This window comes from Rhinoraja longicauda, chromosome 6 (genome assembly GCF_053455715.1).
Source record: "Rhinoraja longicauda isolate Sanriku21f chromosome 6, sRhiLon1.1, whole genome shotgun sequence".
NCBI lineage: Eukaryota > Metazoa > Chordata > Chondrichthyes > Rajiformes > Arhynchobatidae > Rhinoraja > Rhinoraja longicauda.
In genome coordinates, this window is record NC_135958.1 from 70,737,467 (window position 1) to 70,757,496 (window position 20,030).

Consider the following 20,030-nt stretch of genomic DNA (forward strand, 5'->3'; position numbering starts at 1 on the left):
GATTGCCCTTTTAATTGTTCTCCAGTTCAATCATATAATGTCATCTTTTTGAAATGTCTAGCACATTTTCTTTTCTCACAGCTGTAATTGTTTCCTGGACCATTTTTACAACCCCTCCCTTATCATTCTCATCTTGATTCCATTGGAAAATATTGTAATGAGCAATGTTAAGTTACCATTTCTACCTATGTTTAAGCTATGTTTCAATCATACTCCCTTCTGTCTATCTATGTCCTTGGCTCAATGCCTTTGTTTCCAAGATTTGTTGCATTACAGTACATAAATGAGTACTATCAAACCTCTTTCTATCCTTTCCCTCCAGTCTTAGTTTCTTCTGCCGTCCAAACAATTTCTCATGTCTTTTAAGCTTGTTTTCTAAATGCCTGTTTTCCACAGCCAATATTGTCTCTTTCCCCTTTTGAAATAACTCTCAGGTTTCCATTCCCACCAAATTCATTTAAAACCTTGGATACACAAAAGACTGTAAATACTGGAATCTTTAGCTAAAAAACAAATTGCTATCTTGAGCAAAATATCAACTGCTGAGGTAGGTTCCCGACTTGAATTGCTGTCTGTGCAGAGTCTGTTGAAAGGTCCCAACCCAAAACGATTTATGTCCCTTTCCCTCCACAGATGCAGTCTGACCCACTGGGTTTCTCGAGCAGTTTGTTTCTTACTTTAAACCCTTGCAATTGATACCACTAGCCTCCCCATATGATCATTGGTTGAGACTCATTCCATCCGGTTTGTGCCTTGGAACTGGTACCAAGCAATCTGTACTTGGTCTTCAGACCTTGTTGACATTGGTTTTGGCATAATTTTCAGCACAGATGTTGAAGGGCTTATTCCCATCCTGCACTGTGCTATGTTCTATGACCTTCTTTCAAAATTTCATTAGCTCTGCAGTCATTTGCATCGACTCATATTCCTTATTTGTGGCACCAGTTTGTTTTAATCCAATGTCTAACACCTTGTTATCTTCCTCAACAAAGATCATTATCTTTATCTTTCTGCTCTCCACTTACGCCATTGGCACTGATATGAATCCTGACCTCTCACTGTACACCTTTCTTACTCAAAAGGTTCAGTAGACAATCAGTAACCCAGCACCAAACATACCATTCAGGTGTAGGAAGGAACTGCAGATGTTGGTTTACACCAAAGAAAGACACAAAAAGCTGGAGGAACTCAGCGGGTCAGGCAGCATCTTTAGTGAAAATAAATAGGCGACGTTTCGGGTCGAGACCCCTCTTCAGACTCATTCAGGTGCCATGTATGCGATCACAAAATTTCCCATTCACTTAATTACTGAATTCCTTGTAAGTGTTGTTCTCCTGTTCTTTCTATTCTCCATCCACCCGAATTACGCTATGGCTGCATTGTCCTGTGGAGCCACTACCACCTTCTCCAGTATTCAGAGGTGCTTCCAGTGGATCCCAGCACCATTGCCTGACTGTCAATCTAACTAGTCACATAATGCTGTCTCATGGATTTATTGTAGCCTTGATAGCTGCTTTTTATAATCTCAATCCCACATCTGAGCTCTTCTTGTTGACAATCCTTTAGTAGATGTACAGGACACAATGCTGAATTACCCAAGGCATACATTCAACAGTTTGACTAGCCTTGCCATGCCTTGATTTGCAAGAATAGCTAAAATTGCAAAGATTCTCTGAGGTCAGTACTTAAACCTAGAGCCATATAACTTTTTTAAAATTCTTAGCTATTTATTAATGTTTATTTTTAATAACAAGAAACACTTCTCTACTGACAAATCAAAAACTACAATCAGTCTGGTCTCGACCCAAAACTCATCCATTTTCTCCAGTGATGCTGCCTGACCTGCTGATTTACTCCAGAATTTTGTGTCTATCTTTGGTATAAACCAGCAGTTCCCTTTGATTATATCACTTCTTTACCCCTCTGTGCAAATTTCTGTGTTTCAAATTTCAGATCTTCACATTACAGAAAAAACATTTTAAATAACTGCTCTGTAAATCAACAAATCTTTTCAATTATATGCATATTTAAGCCACACCCTAATTCCCCAATACTGACAGACTGCTAATAGAATTGCCTCACATAGATAATCAATTATAGCTGTCTGAAGAAAGGTCCCGACCCCAAACATTGTCTGTTCATTCCCTCCACAGATGCTGCCTGACCTGCTGAGTTCCTCCAGCACTTTGTGCTTTGCACTTGATAAGAGCTGACAACTTAATTAATTGTTAACTATGGAGAGAAGTGGCAAAAGGTTTGACTGAATGGTCTGAATTTTAATGACCAAGAATTCCATCAGGCCCTGTCAATTTATTTCTTTATTTGTCACTTGCAGCGGATATGAAGCAAAACAAAGAAATTCTTACTACACCTTTATAGGCACATTCAACGCAACAACAACCAAAAAATAAATTTAACAATATTAATTATTCTAAATAAACTGATCATAAAAGTGCAAAAACCAACATAAATCTGGATGGCACAGTGACACAGCAGTAGTATTGCTGCCTTACAGCGCCTGAGACCCAGGTTTGATTCTGACTACGGGCGCTATTTGTACCGAATTTGTATATTCTCCCTGTGACTACGTGGGTTTCCTCCCACGCACAGGTTTGTAGATTAAGTGGCTTCAGTAAAAATTGTAAATTGTCCCGAGTGAGTAGAATAGTGTTAGTGTATGGTGTGATCGATGGTTGGCATGGACTCTGTGAGTCGAAAGACCTGTTCCTGTGCTGTATCTCTAAAGTCCAAATCTAGCAAAATCTGGTAGTGCAAAATCTGTAGTGGTTCAGTGCTGAGGTAGTTCGTAGTTATTGTTGTGCAGGGCAGTTCATGAATGATAGTTGATGAGGGCGAATGTGTTCTTAAACCTGGAAGTCATGGTTCTCAGGCTCCTGTATGTTCTTCCTGATGGTTGCAGCAATAAGAGAGCATGACCAGGGAGTTGTGGGTCTTTGATGATATCAGCTGCCTTCTAGAGATGTTTATTTTATTCCTGGAGTAATGAGTAGCATCAACAAAAGAGAGAGGACTTGAAAGAGCTTTACATAGTTAAGCCAAAGCTACATGTGAATGGTTGAACTAGTTATTTACCCATATCTATTCAAATATGCCTCCTCAGACTTAAGGGAGTGGAGATGATGGCGACATTATTTGAATGCAAAATAATCACAGGACATGTATAATTCACTAATTGATTGTATACTCATGTTTTGTGCCGCTCTGACAATTCCTATTCATCCAGAACACGATTAATGTATTTTAAAGTATGAGTATAAAGTCCATTTTTTTCTGCTTGTTAATATCATTAATTAACCTACTGCTTGTAATCTTATTGTAAGGGATTTCAACAGTTCATCACGAAATTGACACAAATGAAAAACAATGTACGTTCCTCAGCAAGGAATTAGGTCAAACAACATTCCTAGATTCCTGAATTTGAAAGGTTAGTTAGCTACAAAACAACAGCTTGCATGAGTAAACATCTCACAATACTTCTTTGGAACATTATCAGCAGAATTTAACATTGGTCTACCAAAGAGATGGAAAGGTTCAGAGTAGCAATTACAGAAGACATTGCTGGTTTGAAGGGGTGAGGAGATTACAAAAGTAGAGAAGAAGGTTGATCATTTTTAAATTGTAGTGTAGCTAGTGTTGTCAGTTAATGAGCAAAATGTTATGATGAGTTAAGATCCAAGCAGCAGAAATTCAGCGCAGGTTTATGGAATAGTCTATGATGGAAGAACAGCTGGGAATGTATTAGAATGGTAGATTTAGAAGTCACAAAGTTATGGATGAGTGTTTTAAAAGCTGAGCCAACGCCAGAGTCAAGGTGCCTCACTGCTAATGGAATCTGATCAACATGAATTGTCCACCAGATTGATTTGGAGAGAGACATTTAATTGTAATTTATTTCCTTATTAGAACTTTGTTCCCCTCTGTGGAAAAAAAGATCTGACACTGATTTATGTTCAGAAACTCATCTCAGGGTCAAGGTGTAAAGAGCAATGTGGTTCAATGGCAATGATACGGGAGTTGAGCGTACAGAGGAGGGGAAAGGAGCAGGGTGGCTGGAGTACGAGGGTGGGAGAAATATGTCCGCACCGTGGGGAGGATGGTCATGGGGGGGGGGTGGGGTTGATGGTTAGGGAAAGGGTGATGTTTAGGGGCTATGACTTGAAATAAGAGAATTCAATGTTCATATCATTGAGAATTCAATGTTCATATCAATAGTCAATAGTCAATAGTCGTTTATTTGTCACATACACATAAATGTGTAGTGAAATGAAACATTACCCGCAGTTAAACAATAAGACCAATAAGAATAATCAATAAAAATGCAATAACACATACAATCACAACTAACACCAAACAAAAAGAAACATCCATCACAGTGAGTCTCCTCCAGTCCCTCCTCACTGTGATGGAAGGCCAAAAATGTATTTTTCTCTTCCCTGCCGTTTTGTCCCGCGGTCAGGCTGTTGGATTTGCCACGTCGGGGCGGTCGGGGCTCCCGATATTGAAGCCCCCGCTGGGCGGTGAAAGGTCAACGGCCTATTCCAGGCCGCGCCGGATGGTGAAAGGTCCGTGGCGGGCCGACCCAAGCCCCGCGATTCGGGGCGGGCGAACACGTTGCCTCTGCCGCTGCCGGAGCTCCCGATGTCGGCCCCCACCCAGGGGCCTGCGGGCTTCCGACGTCCACGCGGCCCGCGCTGGAGCCTCCGGAGACGAATCGCAGCCGCTCCCGTAGCATCCGCAGGCAGCCAGCGCCGCAGGTGGTGAGTCCGGGCCGCGGGCTCTGCGAACCAGAGCCCCAGGTGGTCCCAGGTGAATGGCTGATATCATTGTGTTGTAGGATATCCAGGCAGAATATGAGGTGCTGAGCTGTTCTTCAAGTTGGTCTCGCGCTGGAAATGGTGGTGGTTAAGGACAGAAATATTGGAATGGAATGAGAAGAGGAGTTAGAATAGTTCCAACCAGAAAATCTGGAAGGTCTTAAAGGATAGAGCACGTGTTTGCTGAAACAATACCTTGTCCACGCTTGGTTTTGCTGATGTAAAGAAGGCCACATCAGTTGTACCGAATGTAGTAGACAAGGTTTGAAGAAACCTGTCTCACCTGGAAGGACTACTAAGGTCCATGGATAAAAGTGAGGGAGAAGGTGTACGGACAGATATTACATCTCTGGTTGCACAGGAAAGCACCTGGGGAAGGGCAGTTTGGGTGGGAAGGGATGAGTAAACCATGGAATAGTGGAAGTGGTCTCTATGAAAAGCCGAAAATGGTGCAGAAGGAAGATGTGACTGGTGGTGGGATCACGTTGAAGGTGGCGGAAATGTCAGAGAATGATGTGTTGGATGCACAGGCTGATGGGGTGAAAGGCAAGGACCAGGGGAGTTCTATCTGTGTTCTGTCTGAGGGGAAGGTAGCAAGAGCAGAACTGCAGAACCCAGAAAAAACACAGATGAGGGCTCCATCCACAACAACAGGGGGGAGGGACCATGTTTACAGATAAAAGTGAACATCTTGGATGGCTTAGAATGGAAAGCCTCATCTTTAGAGCAGTTGCGGCGGAGACAGAGAAATTGGATGGTGTCCTTGCAGTAAACAGGGGTGGGAGAGAGTATAGTCAAGATAACTGAGAGTCAGTGGGTTTATAGTAAACATTGGGGCTGTAAGTGCAAAAATTATTAAGTATTATAGAGATCACTATTTGATTGCTAGCTGAGCCATTGGGACTGATCAATATGTGTAGGAAGGAACTGCAGATGTTGGTTTACACCGAAGATGGGCACAAAATGCTGGAGTAACTCAGCGGAACAGGCAGCATTCCTTCTATCCAGAGATGCTGCCTGTTCCATTGAGTTACTCCAGCACTTTGTGTCTATCTCGGTACTGATCAATAGGTCAGTTTGGCCCATTAGTTAAAACTAGATCACTCAAGAAAAGATCTTTCCTCATGAAGAACCCTGGAAATGTGGAATTCTTTACCTAATAGACTGGATCAGTTGAAATTTGAAAATTTCCTCTGATATCTACAAAATTGTATTAGAAAAGGATATCAAAAGAGTATGGAGCTAAATATTATTGGTCAATTTGCTATTTTGTATCAAGGAAAGAAAGGTTCAGACAGAACATCATCTATTCCTTTTCTCCAGAGATGCTGCCTGACCCACTGAGTTTCTCCGCATTTTGTTTCTATTTTGCGTCTGAGTTTGCCAAATGATATACCAGAGCCAAGCAGCAGATTGCTTTCTTTTTTTGACTTTCATTGATAACCAATTTGTTTACTGCTCCCTGGTCCCCCCTGCCTACCCATACAATACAATACAATACAATACAATACAATATATCTTTATTGTCATTGTACAGGGGTACAACGAGATTGGGAATGCGCCTCCCATACGATGCAATAATTGAATTATCTAGTCAGTATTAATTTAAACAACCCAATGAAACAAATTGTAACAGTTTTAAAACAGAATAAAGTGCAAGTAGATCTGTGCCGGATCACTGTGCGTTGTGACCATCCGGCTCAGCAGGACCGGTTCATAGCAGCTATAGCCCTGGGGATGAAGCTGTTCCTGAGTCTGGAGGTGCGGGCGTAGAAGGCCTTGTATCGTCTGCCCGATGGAAGGAGTTCGAACAGACTGTTGCAGGGGTGTGAAGAGTCTTTGTGGATGCTGGTGGCTTTTCTGGGGCATCATGTGTTGTAGATGCCCTCCAAGGCTGGTAGCTGTGTTCCGATGGTCCTCTGAGCTCTATGGACTACCCGCTGAAGAGATTTCCTCTCTGCCTCCGTGCAGCTGAGGTACCACACAGGGATGCCATGTGTTAGAATGCTCTCTATGGTGCAGCGGTAGAATGTCGTCAGCAGCTGTTGGGGTAGACCAGACGTCTTCAGTGTTCTTAGGTAGAACAGTCGTTGCTGTGCCTTCTTGACCAGCGCAGCAGTGTTATTGGACCATGTTAGGTCCTCCGAAATGTAAGTGCCCAGAAACTTGAAGCTGGACACTCTCTCCACACTGTCCCCGTTGGGATTGGGATATACCCAATCTTGTGCCTTTGCCTCATTTTGATACTCTGTTTCTGGTGAAGATGTTTTCCTCTCAATGACTGTTCCACCAACTTTAGTTTAGCGATGCAGCGTGGAAACAGGCCCTTCGGTTCACCGAGTCCACGCCAACAATTGATCACCTATACCTTCTCCTATACTTTTGCGGTTGATCCTCTTTCTGGTAGATAGTCAACCCTGAACCCTCATGTTTGTCAATTCCTCTTGCGGGTGTTCCATCTATCCATCTTTATCCAGCAAATATCAGTCATAAATGAAAGGAGCAGAATTAGGCCATTCGGCCCATCGTCTACTCCACCATAGTCACAGCCATCAGTCATAGCACAACATTGACAATGGCAGTACATATTCACTGGACCCTGTCACCAAACTCTTTGATATCGTGCTTCCTCTTTGTAGTACAATTTTCCTTATCATCATATCATCATATCATATATCTACAGCCGGAAACAGGCCTTTTCGGCCCTCCAAGTCCGTGCCGCCCAGTGATCCCCGTACATTAACACTATCCTACACCCACTAGGGACAATTTTTACATTTACCCAGCCAATTAACCTACATACCTGTACGTCTTTGGAGTGTGGGAGGAAACCGAAGATCTCGGAGAAAACCCACGCAGGTCACGGGGAGAACGTACAAACTCCTTACAGTGCAGCACCCGTAGTCAGGATCGAACCTGTGTCTCCGGCGCTGCATTCGCTGTAAAGCAGCAACTCTACCGCTGCGCTACCGTGCCGTGTGGAGGATTCTCATGGTTATTTAGTTATGAAGTCAGTACAAGATCTATTTCTGAGAGCAGTAATGAGTGAACAATTCTGAGTCTATTATGTAACTGAAAGAATATGCTGATGTGATGTCAATGACCCCAATATGGAAAAATGTGAAATTGTCTATTTTGGGAAGAAAAATGTAAAACTTAGCATATCATCCAAATTGTGAGAGGTGTCCGATCTCAATGTACAGAAGGTTCTGTACAACAGAGTACATGATTTACAAAAGTCCTGTCTGCAGTTGCAGCAAGTAATTAGGAAAGCTAATAGTGTTATTGTTGATCGGTAGCAGAATATAATAGTAGAACAGTTGTACTTCATTTCTATGTTTTCAGTTTAGTTTATTGTCACGTGTACCGAAGTACAGTGAAAAGCTTTTGTTGCGTGCCAACCAGTCAGCAGAATGTCAATACATGATTACAATCAATCCATTTACAGTGTATAGATACATGATAAGGGAATGATAAGAGATGCTGCTTGTCCCACTGAGCTACGCCAGCATTTTGTGTCTACCTGCAATTTAAACCAGTATCTGCAGTTCTTTCCTACACATAATAAGGGAATAACGTTTCTTGCAAGGTAAATCCAGCAAAGTTCGATCAAGGATAGTCCGCGGGTCATCAAAGAGGTAGATAGTAGTTCAACACTGCTTTCTGGTTGTGGTAGGATGATTTAGTTGCCTGATAACAGCTGGGAAGAAACTGTCCCCAAATCTGGCGGTGTGCGTTTTCACACTTCTATACCTTTTGCCTGATGGGAGAGGGGGAAAGAGGGAGTGGCCAGGGTACGACGTCACGTGGAGTAGTGTATACAGTATTGCTCTTCACATTTAAGAAAATAGGGTAATGAGTTGCAAGTGATTCAGAGAAGTTTAAGTGGAATAATACCTGGAATGAACAATGTGTCTTTGGAAGAAAGGTTAGACCGGCTGAGCTAGTATGATTACAAATGAGATGAATGAGAAGTAGCTTGACTGAGAGGTCATGACAGGGTGTATGTGGAGCAGATGTTTTCTCTTTTGAAGAATCTGGAACAAGTGATTGTCGATTAAAAAAAGAGAGAGAGAGAGAGAGAGAGAGAGAGAGAGAGAGAGAGAGAGAGAGAGAGAGAGAGAGAGAGAGAGAGAGAGAGAGATCTCTGCCCATCTGATCCATGCTGACACCGATTTCAATCATCACAATACGAATCCCATTTTTATTGACCCTGTATTTCCACAAGGCCCCTCCGAATTCTACCATTCCCTTGTTTGGACCAACTTACAGCTGTCAGTTTTCCTATCACTCAACAGTCTCCAGGATATGGGAGAAAATTGGAACACATGGTCATTGACAGAACATGCCCAGATCTACACAGTCTTTTTTTATTATTTTTTTTATTTTTTTTATCAAAAAATACTTTATTCAAGTTATAAATATCATTTACAAAACATCATTTTTAAAACAAACCCATCCGACATTCCCGGAGGTTACATATTCAATACAGGCATTTACTTAGACCTTTACATACATTTACATACATATCCCTTATTTGGAGGGGCGTCTCTCTCCACCACACCCTGCCCCCCATGTCCAGCAGCGGAAGGACCCTAGACTGTGGTCCTCCCCCACAGGGCCTTGGCGTTGGCTGCACCGAGCTTCAGAGCGTCCCTCAGCACGTACTCCTGCAGTCTGCAGTGGGCCAGTCGGCAACATTCCTTGACGGACAGCTCGCTCCGCTGGGAGGTCAACAAGGATCGGGCAGACCAAAGGGCGTCTTTCACCGAGTTGATGACCTTCCAGCAGCACTCGATGTCAGTCTCGGAATGCGTCCCTGGGAACAGTCCGTAGAGCACAGAGTCCTCTGTGACGGAGCTGCTCGGAATGAATCGTGACAGGGACCCCTGCAGACCTCTCCAGACTCTCCTGGCAAATCCACACTCTTTGAAGAGGTGGGCCACCGTTTCCTCTCCGTAGCAGCCGTCCCGAGGGCAGCGTGCGCTGGTAGTGAGGTTCCGGCGGTGCAGGAAGGATCTGACTGGGAGGGCTCCCCTCACCGCCAGCCAAGCCAGGTCTTGGTGCTTGTTGGTGAGTACTGGCGATGAGGCATTTTGCCAGACAAGCTGGGCAGTCTGTTCTGGGAACCACGCCACAGGATCCATGGAGTCATTCCCCTGCAGTGCCTGCAGGACGTTCCGTGCTGACCACTGCCCGATGGACTTGTGGTCAAAGGTGTTGGTCCGGAAGAACCTGTCCACAAACGACAGATGGTTCGGCAATGTCCAGCTGACTGGCACATTGCGTGGCATCTCAGCAACAGAGGTCAATATGGACCCTTTATCACTGGAGCTGTGAGGCATCAGCTCTCCTAGGTGTGCTGTCATTGTACTATCATTTGAAATGAGACGAGGTTTTATTCTCAGAGGTTTTTAAACTCTTTTTCTAAAGACAATGGAAGCAGACATTTTGCAGACTTATAGATAGCAAGTTGATAAACAAGGGGCTGCAAAGAGTGTAAAATATGCAATTGAATATGCATTCTGATCAACCATGATCCTACTAAATGGTGGAACAGGCTTGAAGGACCAGATAGGTTACTCCTGCTCCAAAAACATATGTTGCAATGTTAATCTAGGGGTTGCCTCCTGGAGCAAAATATCAGACCATTTTCACCTGAGATGTAGAAACTCACTGCAAATTTTATCTCCATGGTTTCACAAATCCCCACAAATTGATAGCTGTTACTCATCACCTGCACTGCCATGCTTGTCTTAAAATACTATTTAATCATTTAACTTAATTCTTTCAAACGTCACCACATGACATCCCACACTCAAAGTTCACTGTGCTTTTAGCAAGGACCACAGATTTTGTTTCCGCAACAGATAAAGTTTCTCCTGCAGATTTAGTTCTCAACACCAGACATTTTTTGTGCTGAATAAGAAGATTTTCAAAAGCAGTTTAAAAATGAGCAAAAAAAGCAATTAAGTAGATTAGCATAATTAGCAAATCCACATACCTCAGCAAATAATTCATCAGTTTCTGATGAGGTAATGGAAAGGGGTCCTTGCTAAAGGGCAGAGCAGTCGACTTTTAAAATTTATGGCAGTACTGTATAATGCGTTTATTGAGAGGGACAGATTTTCCGTAGTCAGTTCAGTAACGTGACAGACGCTAGACTGATCACTGTCTAATCTTGTCTGTCATCTCCTCCAACCTAGCTTCTAAATGGTGACAGTAAAATAAATGGTGCCACAGTAAATTCAATGTCGACGGGGTCAAGGACATCTCAAAACAGAAACTCTGCTTAATCTATTTGTACCTCACACCTTATGAGCCTCAGAATTCCCACGGTTTGCTCTGCTTTTGAGGTTCATTATAATAAACAACTTTGAAGTGACTCTAGACTTCTATGGTATAAAAGATACTAAAACTGGTTTGATAAGAATAGCCAAGATCAGATGCATTGTGTTCTCAGAGGCACATGGCACAAAGGAGCAGGTCCGCAAGCATATGGAACTTCTGAATTACAAGTCAGTAGGTGAGTGAATAGAAGGCAGGATACCAGCCAACCAATCACAAATGCAATGTGTTTCCAGAGGAAAAGGACTGTTATGGCAAATGGAGCAAAAAAAAGCAGGCCTGCAGACATTTGAAACCTAAAACTCAGATTGTAGGTGAATACAAATCAGGATATCAAGCAACCAGCCAATGACCATAACAATGCAAGAATGTGTCTTTAGTAACCAAGACCATTTACAGCCAAAACACAAATACCCTACCAAGAGCCAGGAATAAAGTACAGAGTGGCAGTCACTGTCTGCTGGAAGGTGATTGTTGAATATAATATTTATTCGTATCAATATTCATTTGATATGAATGACTTTGATCCCATCCCGCAGCACGCTATCCATTACAATCTTGGAATTCCCCAAATCTAGCAAAAGCCATCCATTAGAAGAAAAACAATAAGGGCTCTGAAGGAGATGAAACCCTGCATGAGGCATTAAATAATGGCAGTAAAGAAATTCTCATGCAAATTCATGATCTCATCACAAAAAAGAAGAGTAGGTCAGGAGGGGATGTCTGATACACCATAACTGTGACTGCATTTAGGAGAGAAGGGCCTCCATGCAGTCTATTATTGCCAGCTTTCTCCCCTCTTCCTTCTAGCCGCAGAGACAAGAGTCACAATGCATATTCCATCCATCAGGGGTTATAGTATACTTGATCTTCACTGCCCAGCAAACCCACTGAATTCACAATACAGCTTTTTTGATTTCATTAATTTGATTTGTCTCTCCTTTAAGACTCTTATTGAGAAGACAAAAGCTAAAATCTGTGCAAGAAACAACATTGCCAGCAAACTTACTGGAACAAGATGGGGCACAATTCCTGACACTCTACGATCAACTGCCTTGGCCCTTTGCTACTCAACAGCAGAGTATGCATGCCCAGTATGGGAAAGATCAGCCCATGCTAAGATTGATCCAGCCATCAATACAACCAGCCGCCTTATCACTGGATGTCTTATACCAACATCAACTGACAGCCTACACATACTATCTGGTATAGCGCCACCCGGGATTTGTCACAGTGCAGCAAGCAGTAGAGAACGCCATCGCCAGACCACAGATGTACGACATCCCCTATTCTGCCATGAACTCGCTTGGAGTCGGCTAAAGTCCAGGAAAAGTTTCCTCTACGAAGTTGAACCAAATGCTGAAGCTGAAGGTACTAGAGTTGCATTGTGGGAAGAGAGACTAGCCAATCTCCCATCAACAACATCCATGTCCATAAGTGCCAAAGAAGAACTTCCTCCTGGTGCCGATTCAAGCTGGGTTGAATGGAAATGCCTCAACAGACTGAGAGCTGGTACTGGTCATTATAAAGCGACTCTCAAGAAGTGGGGTTATATAGACACTGAAGACGTCATCTGCAGATGTGGCACTGAACCGCAAACTATGGAGCACCTATTGAGATGTCCTCTATTGGAGCACGAATGCATAGCTGAGGACCTCACAGAAAACAATGATATTGCTAAGTTCAGTTTTGGCTGAAACACAATATCTAGCATGTTGTGGACATGATAAGAAGAAGAAGAAGATTTCATGAAAGGCTCTGTCACCGAGAAGAAATATGAAAATCCTTCTCAAATTAGACCGTCCTCGGAAATTTGTTTGCATTCCACATTTGCCACACAATGACGTGCAAAAGATTAAAGATGCTAGAAATCTGGACTATAAACAGAACATGTATTGGTTATTTTTGTTATGTGTACTGAGGTGTTGTGAGAAATTCTGTTTTGTGCGCTATCTGGGCAAATTATGTTGTACATGAGTGCATCGGGTTATGCTATAGAAAAAATAAACATTGTGTAGAATATAGTGTAGGAATGAACTGCTGATGCTGGTTGAAATCGAAAGTAGACACAAAATGTAAATTGAAGGTAGACACAAAAGGGTCAGAATATAGTATTGCACAGGGTCTCTTGCCCAGAGTAGGGGAATCGAGAACCAGAGGACATAGGTTTATGGTGATGAGGTAAAGATTTAATAGGAATCTGAGGGGTGACCTTTTTACAAAAAGGGCGGTGTGTGTATGAAAGGAGCTGCCGGAGGAGGTGTTGAGGCAGGTACTATCGCAATATTTAAGAAACATTTAGACAGGTACATGGATAGGACAGGTTTACAGGGATATGGGCCAAACACAGGCAGGTGGGACTAGTGTAGATGGGATATGTTCGTCGGTGTGAGCAAGTTGGGCTGATGGGTCTGTTTCCATGTTGTATGACTTTATGAATGTGACCAACCAAGTCAGCAATGAAGGTCATGCACAACCACCTCTGGTAGGTGGATCACATTTTTTTTGCATGAAAATGTACCTTAGACAGGTACATGGATAGGAAAGGTTTAGAGGGATATGGGCCAAACATAGGCAGGTGGGACCAACGTAGATGGGCACATGGGTGGTTTGGGTAAATTGGACTGAAGGGCCTGTTTCCGTGTTGTGTGACAGCAGACTCCTGGAACAAGCACTCTTCTCTGAGCTCTGTTATGGTAGGAATCTTCAAAGAGGAATGAAAATGTTTCAAGGACATTTTCAAAATCTCCTTGAAAACATGTCCATGTCTCATAGGAAACACCAGGACATGACCGGCCAGAAGAAGCATCTAGGCAGATGCTGAATACCTTCTGTTTTTCTACAGCATTTCCACAAGTCTCGGTTTCTGCAGAGATCTTTTCAACCATCTCATAACTTGACTGGAAGCAAGAATTCCTTGACTCCGGGCAACTATCCAAGAAGGAAAAGATCACGACCGTTGCTCTTCTTGATACCTATTAAAGACGTGGAGCTGGATGTAGGGGATGTAGGATATAGGATGTAATTTAAAGGCACTGAAGAATATTTGTAAAAGAAAAGAAGCAATAATGACTCAGTAAGGAGTTTATTTGGACCACTGAGACCATACCAGTTGTACATCTATGCCCTCTTCCCAAAAGCAACTTCTTTATTTTCAGATTCTTATCTAGCTCCCCTTGAAACACTACAATTGAATCTGCTTCTGTGGCAGTGCGTTTCAGGTAGCCTTCTGTGTAATTTCGAACAGTTTTGAAGAAATTTTTAATTGTGGTTTCAGTCAGGCATTGGAATGTCTGAGCTGAACTTCAACACTCGTTACTGTTTTTCTAGAACTTTTGGCTCCTTCAGTGATAGAGAATACATTACTAGCAAATAGTTTGAGTAAGAGGCATTCCAAAAGAATGACATGCAAGGAGAATGTTAAATTTGCAGAAAATAGTGTTGGAGATGTCATTGGAAGCATATGTCTGTAACCCCCATGGAAAGAGTGAAGGAAAGACATAAATGGATGTGGATAGCCTTGCATATTCATTTCCTGGAGCAATTAACTTACTAAGATCAACTGTGGACCAAACTCCCGACCAGTGTTAGATGGATGAGAGGATATTTTCTAGGAAAATAACTGCAGATGCTGGGTACAAATCGAAGGTATCACAAAATGCTGGAGTAACTCAGCGGGTCAGGCAACATCTCCGGAGAGAAGGAATGGGTGACGTTTCGGGTCGAGACCCTTCTTCAGACTGATGTCAGGGGAAGGGGCAGGACAAAGATAGGATGTAGTTGGAGACAGGATGACAGTGGGAGAACTGGGAAGGGGGAGGGGAAAGAGAGGGACAGAGGAACTATCTGAAGATAGAGAAATCAATGTTCATGCCGCTGGAGTGTAAGCTGCCCAAGCGAAATATGAGATGTTGTTCCTCCAATTTGCGGTGGGCCTCACCATGACAGAAAGGTCAGACTGGGAGTGGGAGGGGGAGTTGAAGTGCTGAGCCACCGGGAGATCAGGTTGGTTAAGGCGGACTGAGCGAAGGTGTTAGATCAGGTTGGATCAGGTTGATATTTACTGTTCAGCTGCTTAATAAGGACTGGAATGCCCAAACATTTGTGCTCTGAGGGCCTTTCTTTCATGGTTGGAGAAAACTGTACACCAGAATTGTTGGTATCTCCAAGGGTTTGACATGCTAGAGCACAGCAGAGTGTGCACAGTGACAACATATGGTGTACAATGTGGAATTAACATTGCTTGAAGAAAATTCAGTTACATAAATGAAGCCCATGAGAGCTTCAATATAAGCTTTTTAAAAAATCCACCCTGCTCAGAGGGTTCTGGGCATTTCCCTTGTCCTAGATGGTTCATTGATTGTCCTCCTACCTCACCTCCTCAAACATTTCTTCAGATTTTTTCTGGCATCCCTTTCATCATCTTTCTGGTTCTGTTCTCACCATCGCCCTGCCACATCGAAACAATTTCCCTCCCAAGAGATCATAAAGTAAGAGCCCAACACAACTCAACATTCATGTAACTGATAGATTTTTTGGTCCTCCAGCAGGCGAATCCGAGGAGCCAGTCATAGGGTCAAATAGCACAGAAACAGGCCCTTCAATCCAATTCATCCTTGCTGACCGAGATTGGTCATTTTTTAAAACTAAAGAGAATGGTGTGAAGCCTTTCCCTCCTAGTCCAGAGATTTATATCTTTTGGAATGCAAGTTTCAATTCTCCATTTGTTCACACATCCAAAACCTGCAACCCCAATAAATTGCTAATGTCATCACGGGTGCTCTTTTTTAAAAGTTGGGCTAAGCATGTCAAATATTTTTATATTTGTTTTTACTTTATCGATGAACAATTTAACTCCAATTAATTGGGTGCCACTGTGGCACAGCTGATACAGCTGCTGGCTCACAATCCCAGAGGCCTGGGTTCAATCCTGACCACAGGTGCAGTATGGAGTTTGCATGTTCTCCCGGTGAGTTTGTGTGTTTCTCCTGGTTGCTCCAGTCTCCTCCTACGTCCCAAAGTCGAGCGGGTTTGTTAGTTAATTGGCCTCTGAAAAATTGCCCTTTATGTGTAGGGAGTGGATGCGAAAGTGGGATAACATGAAACTAGTATGAACAAATAATATTAAATGTGTACTCAGTAGTATTGAATTGGATTGAATTGAATACATTTTATTAGCCAAGTATGTATACATACGAGGTATTTGCTTTGGTGCTTTGCTCGCAAGTGTCAACACAACATACAGTAGACATTTAAGAATAAAACATAAAACATTAAAATACCAGAGCAAAAGGAGGCTACAGACTTTTGGTTGTTGAGTAGAGCTACTGCTCGTGGAGAAAAGCTGTTTTTATGTCTGGCTGTGGCGGCTTTGACAGTCCAGAATCGTCTTCCAGAGGGAAATGCTTCAAAGAGTTTGTGGCCAGGGTGAGAGGGGTTAGAGATGATCTTACCAGCTTGTTTCCTGGCCCTTGCAGTGTACAGTTCATCAATGGGGGGAAGGTTGCAGCCAACAACCTTCTCGGCTGATCGAACGATGCGCTCCGGATGTCATGCTTGGTGGCTGAGCCAAACCAGACCATGATGGAGAAGGTGAGGACAGATTCTATGATGGCAGTATAAACCTGAGGCAGATTGTGTTTTCTCAGCAGCTGCAGGAAGTACATCCTCTGTTGGGCCTTTTTGACCTTGGAGTCGATGGTGGCTTCCCATTTAAGGTCCAGAGCCTATTTCAGTGCTGTATCTTTCAATTAGTTAATTCAACCAATCAATCAATTTAGTTTAATGTAAGAAAATAACTGCAGATGCTGGTACAAATCGAAGGTATTTATTCACAAAATCCTGGAGTAATTCAGCAGGTCAGGCAGCATCTCCGGAGAGAAGGAATGGGCGACATTTTGGGTCGAGACCCTTCTTCAGATAATATATAACCTTCAGTTACTTGAAGATCCCTTTAAAAACACCACGCAATGCACAGTAGAAATGAGTAGTAATATCACGATTAGGTTTTCCACTCTAAGATATTCGAGATGTCATCCTCTTTAGTAAAAGTGGTTTTCCTCCTGGTTTTGTGGATGGGGCCATGACCCCTATGTCACGCAGTTCTGCTTTCGTACCCCTTTCCACCGGACGGAACAAGGGCAGAGTTCCCCTGGTCCACACCTTTCACCCCACCAACCACCGAATCCAACAGATCATTCTCCGACATTTCTCCCACCTTCAATGTGATTCTACCTACCGTCACATCTTCCCATCCCCTCTCCTTTCCGGTCTCCACATGTAGAGCTTTCTTTGCAACTCCTTGGTTCACTCATCCCTTTGCACCCAACCTGCTCCCTCCCCAGCCGCTTTCCACCGCAAGCCCAGGAGATGTAACATCTGTCCCTATTCCTCCTTTCCATCCAGGGGTCCCAGTGGCCCTTCTAGTGAGATAGAGGTTCATATTCCCCTCTTCCACCATTGTCTATTGCATTCGATGTTCCTGATGCATCTCCCTTCTCCAGCTTTCTGGTTAACAACCACTATTCCATTAAAATGCAGTATAGGGAAAAAAGGGGGGAAAGGTTTGAAATGTTTAGCTGGGAAAAGAATGTAAAAAAGAAAAAAGAGAGAACTGACTTTAGTTTAGAGATATAGTGTGGAAAAAGGCCCTTCGGCCCACCGAGTCCACGCCAACCAACACTAGGGACAATTTACAATTTTACCAAGCCAATTTAGCCTACAAACCTGTAGGTCTTCGGAGTGTGGAATGAAACCGAAGCACCCAGAGAAAACCCTCGCAGGTCATGGGGAGAATGTACAAACTCCATACAGACAGACTCCGTAGTCAGGATCAAACCCGGGTATCTGGCGCTGTAAGGCAGCAACTCTACCGCTATGTCACTGTGCCGCCCTGTTGGAAGATCACTTAAGCCAAATAGACATATGCAAACATGTCAGTGACATATATTGTGGGTTAGTGTTGTAGAGATTGTGATCCTTAAGCAGGACGCAAGGAATCATGATTATGCATGATTTAGCGCTGTAATGTGGCAGGTCTTGCGTATTAGGAAGAAGTACAAACACTGTTACCAAATGGGTCAATGCCAATATTGAATTATGTCATATTTACCATTAAAAGAGTTAACAGGTTTAAAATCCATCTTACCCTTTACAAGGGAGAATCTAATCACTTCCTCTTGACATTCAATACGCGCAGCAGCACTATCAAACATATGAGAGTTACCATTGAACAGAAATGTACTGGTCCAGCTACACAAGTACTGTGAATGCAAAAAGGCCAGATCTGTACTTCCTGTAAATTAATTAATAGCATGAGAAAAAAAGGCATTAAACAGAAATGAGGCCATAAATAAATTGTTGCATTTTTTCCACAGTAGCCACACCATTTCTACATTTGTTTGAAATCCCTTTACCTAGCATATACTGTACAACAAAATGACTTTTTTACCTTTATTTAAACATCATAGATATTTTAGCATTACTTGACTAATATATTACTTAATTTCTCTCAAAAATACAGTAATATTACAAACAGTATCTAGTGTGTATATTGTAGTTGTATTTAAGTTACTAATGGAGGTTAGATATCTGTAAGGATTGCCCCAATCATCTGTCAAAGCTTTGGTGAGAAAGTTGCAGCAATCCCAGAAAGATGATGTAAATAGAATTATGTTTTTATGATTTTTAAACCATGAAATGAAATGTAGAGAGAGGAAGAGAAACATAGCAAAGTCGTACATGGGTGATATTTTTGCTATTTTCTTAAAATCTGTTTTTCTATATTGATACAGGTATAAATATATCTTATCAAAATGGGCTGGAAGAATTAAATTAGAAAGCATGACAGTTTATCAAAGAAAACATTTTGCTAAAGGGCAGAGACATGGAGTGAGCTGACATGTGCTGAATGTATTTATGTGAGATAAAAATAGTGGTAATTCTGGAAATAGGAGAATTGAAAACAGTAAAGTGAAAATAATAAAATCCTCAAATAGATTCAAACATTACACTTAGAAAAAGGACAAACAGAATTTTGCACCTGGAGAGATTAAATAGAAAAACAAGTGGGCTATCATTAGTTGGTGCAAGTCATTGTTAAACAAGAGTTGAAATATATATATAACCTTTGAGCATGAAACTTAAAAGAATGTTGAAGCCATGGAATTTTTGGAATGCTGATTAACTAGGATATTAGCAGGCATTAGAGGATTTACTTATGATCAAAAACTTGAACATGCACATGGCTATAATCACTAGAGCAGAGTAGGCTGAGAGGGAATGTTGAAAATATTGCAGAGATTTGAGATATTAAATAGTAAATTGTTATTCAATGATTAGCAAATTGACATTGAGGGTATAAATGTAGGATTAATTCTGAAAGCTTAAATAAAGTGTGTTTTATACTTGCTGCAGAAGGTTGTCACAATATTGAATGCATTGTACATCTGTTACCCCAAATCCACTTCAGAATTTTACCATCTGAAGCCTTTTTAAATTTCAATTGTATTTCAAGTTCTTTTCTCGTCAATGAATGACGTTAGTTCCACTGATGTGCATTTGCCATATATCAGCAAACTCTTCATCTCTGTTCTCTTACAGTTTGCTTTCATCTCGTTAATGTGCCATGCCCAACAATTTGATACTCTCAGCACATTTTAATATGAAGTATTCCATTTTGTAACTGAGTCAGTCATAGGTTTAAGACATATGCCGGCCTTTGAAAGGCTTCGGAAATTGGGCTTTGGAGTATCATAATGTCATAAGGAGTTTCAGCACAGAAATAGGTTCTGTAGCCCACCATGTCCACATTGACCATTTACACAAATCACACATTAATTACATTTT

At 42.2% G+C, this 20,030-nt stretch overlaps 1 protein-coding gene across 7 annotated transcripts in view; it reads left to right on the forward strand.

Moving 5' to 3' along the window:
* The window catches only part of arsg (arylsulfatase G), a 137,599-nt gene that overhangs the window by 55,458 nt on the left and 62,111 nt on the right, over positions 1–20,030 (forward strand). Inside the window, exon 1 of one of the 7 annotated variants that reach the window (XM_078401304.1) lies at positions 4,510–4,827. The exons of 4 other annotated variants lie outside the window; for them this stretch is intronic. The gene's annotated coding sequence lies outside the window, so the exon portion shown is untranslated. Of the gene's footprint in view, positions 1–4,509; positions 4,828–20,030 lie in introns of those variants that run through there. 2 more of the 7 variants (XM_078401308.1, XM_078401309.1) reach the window with 2 other exon arrangements.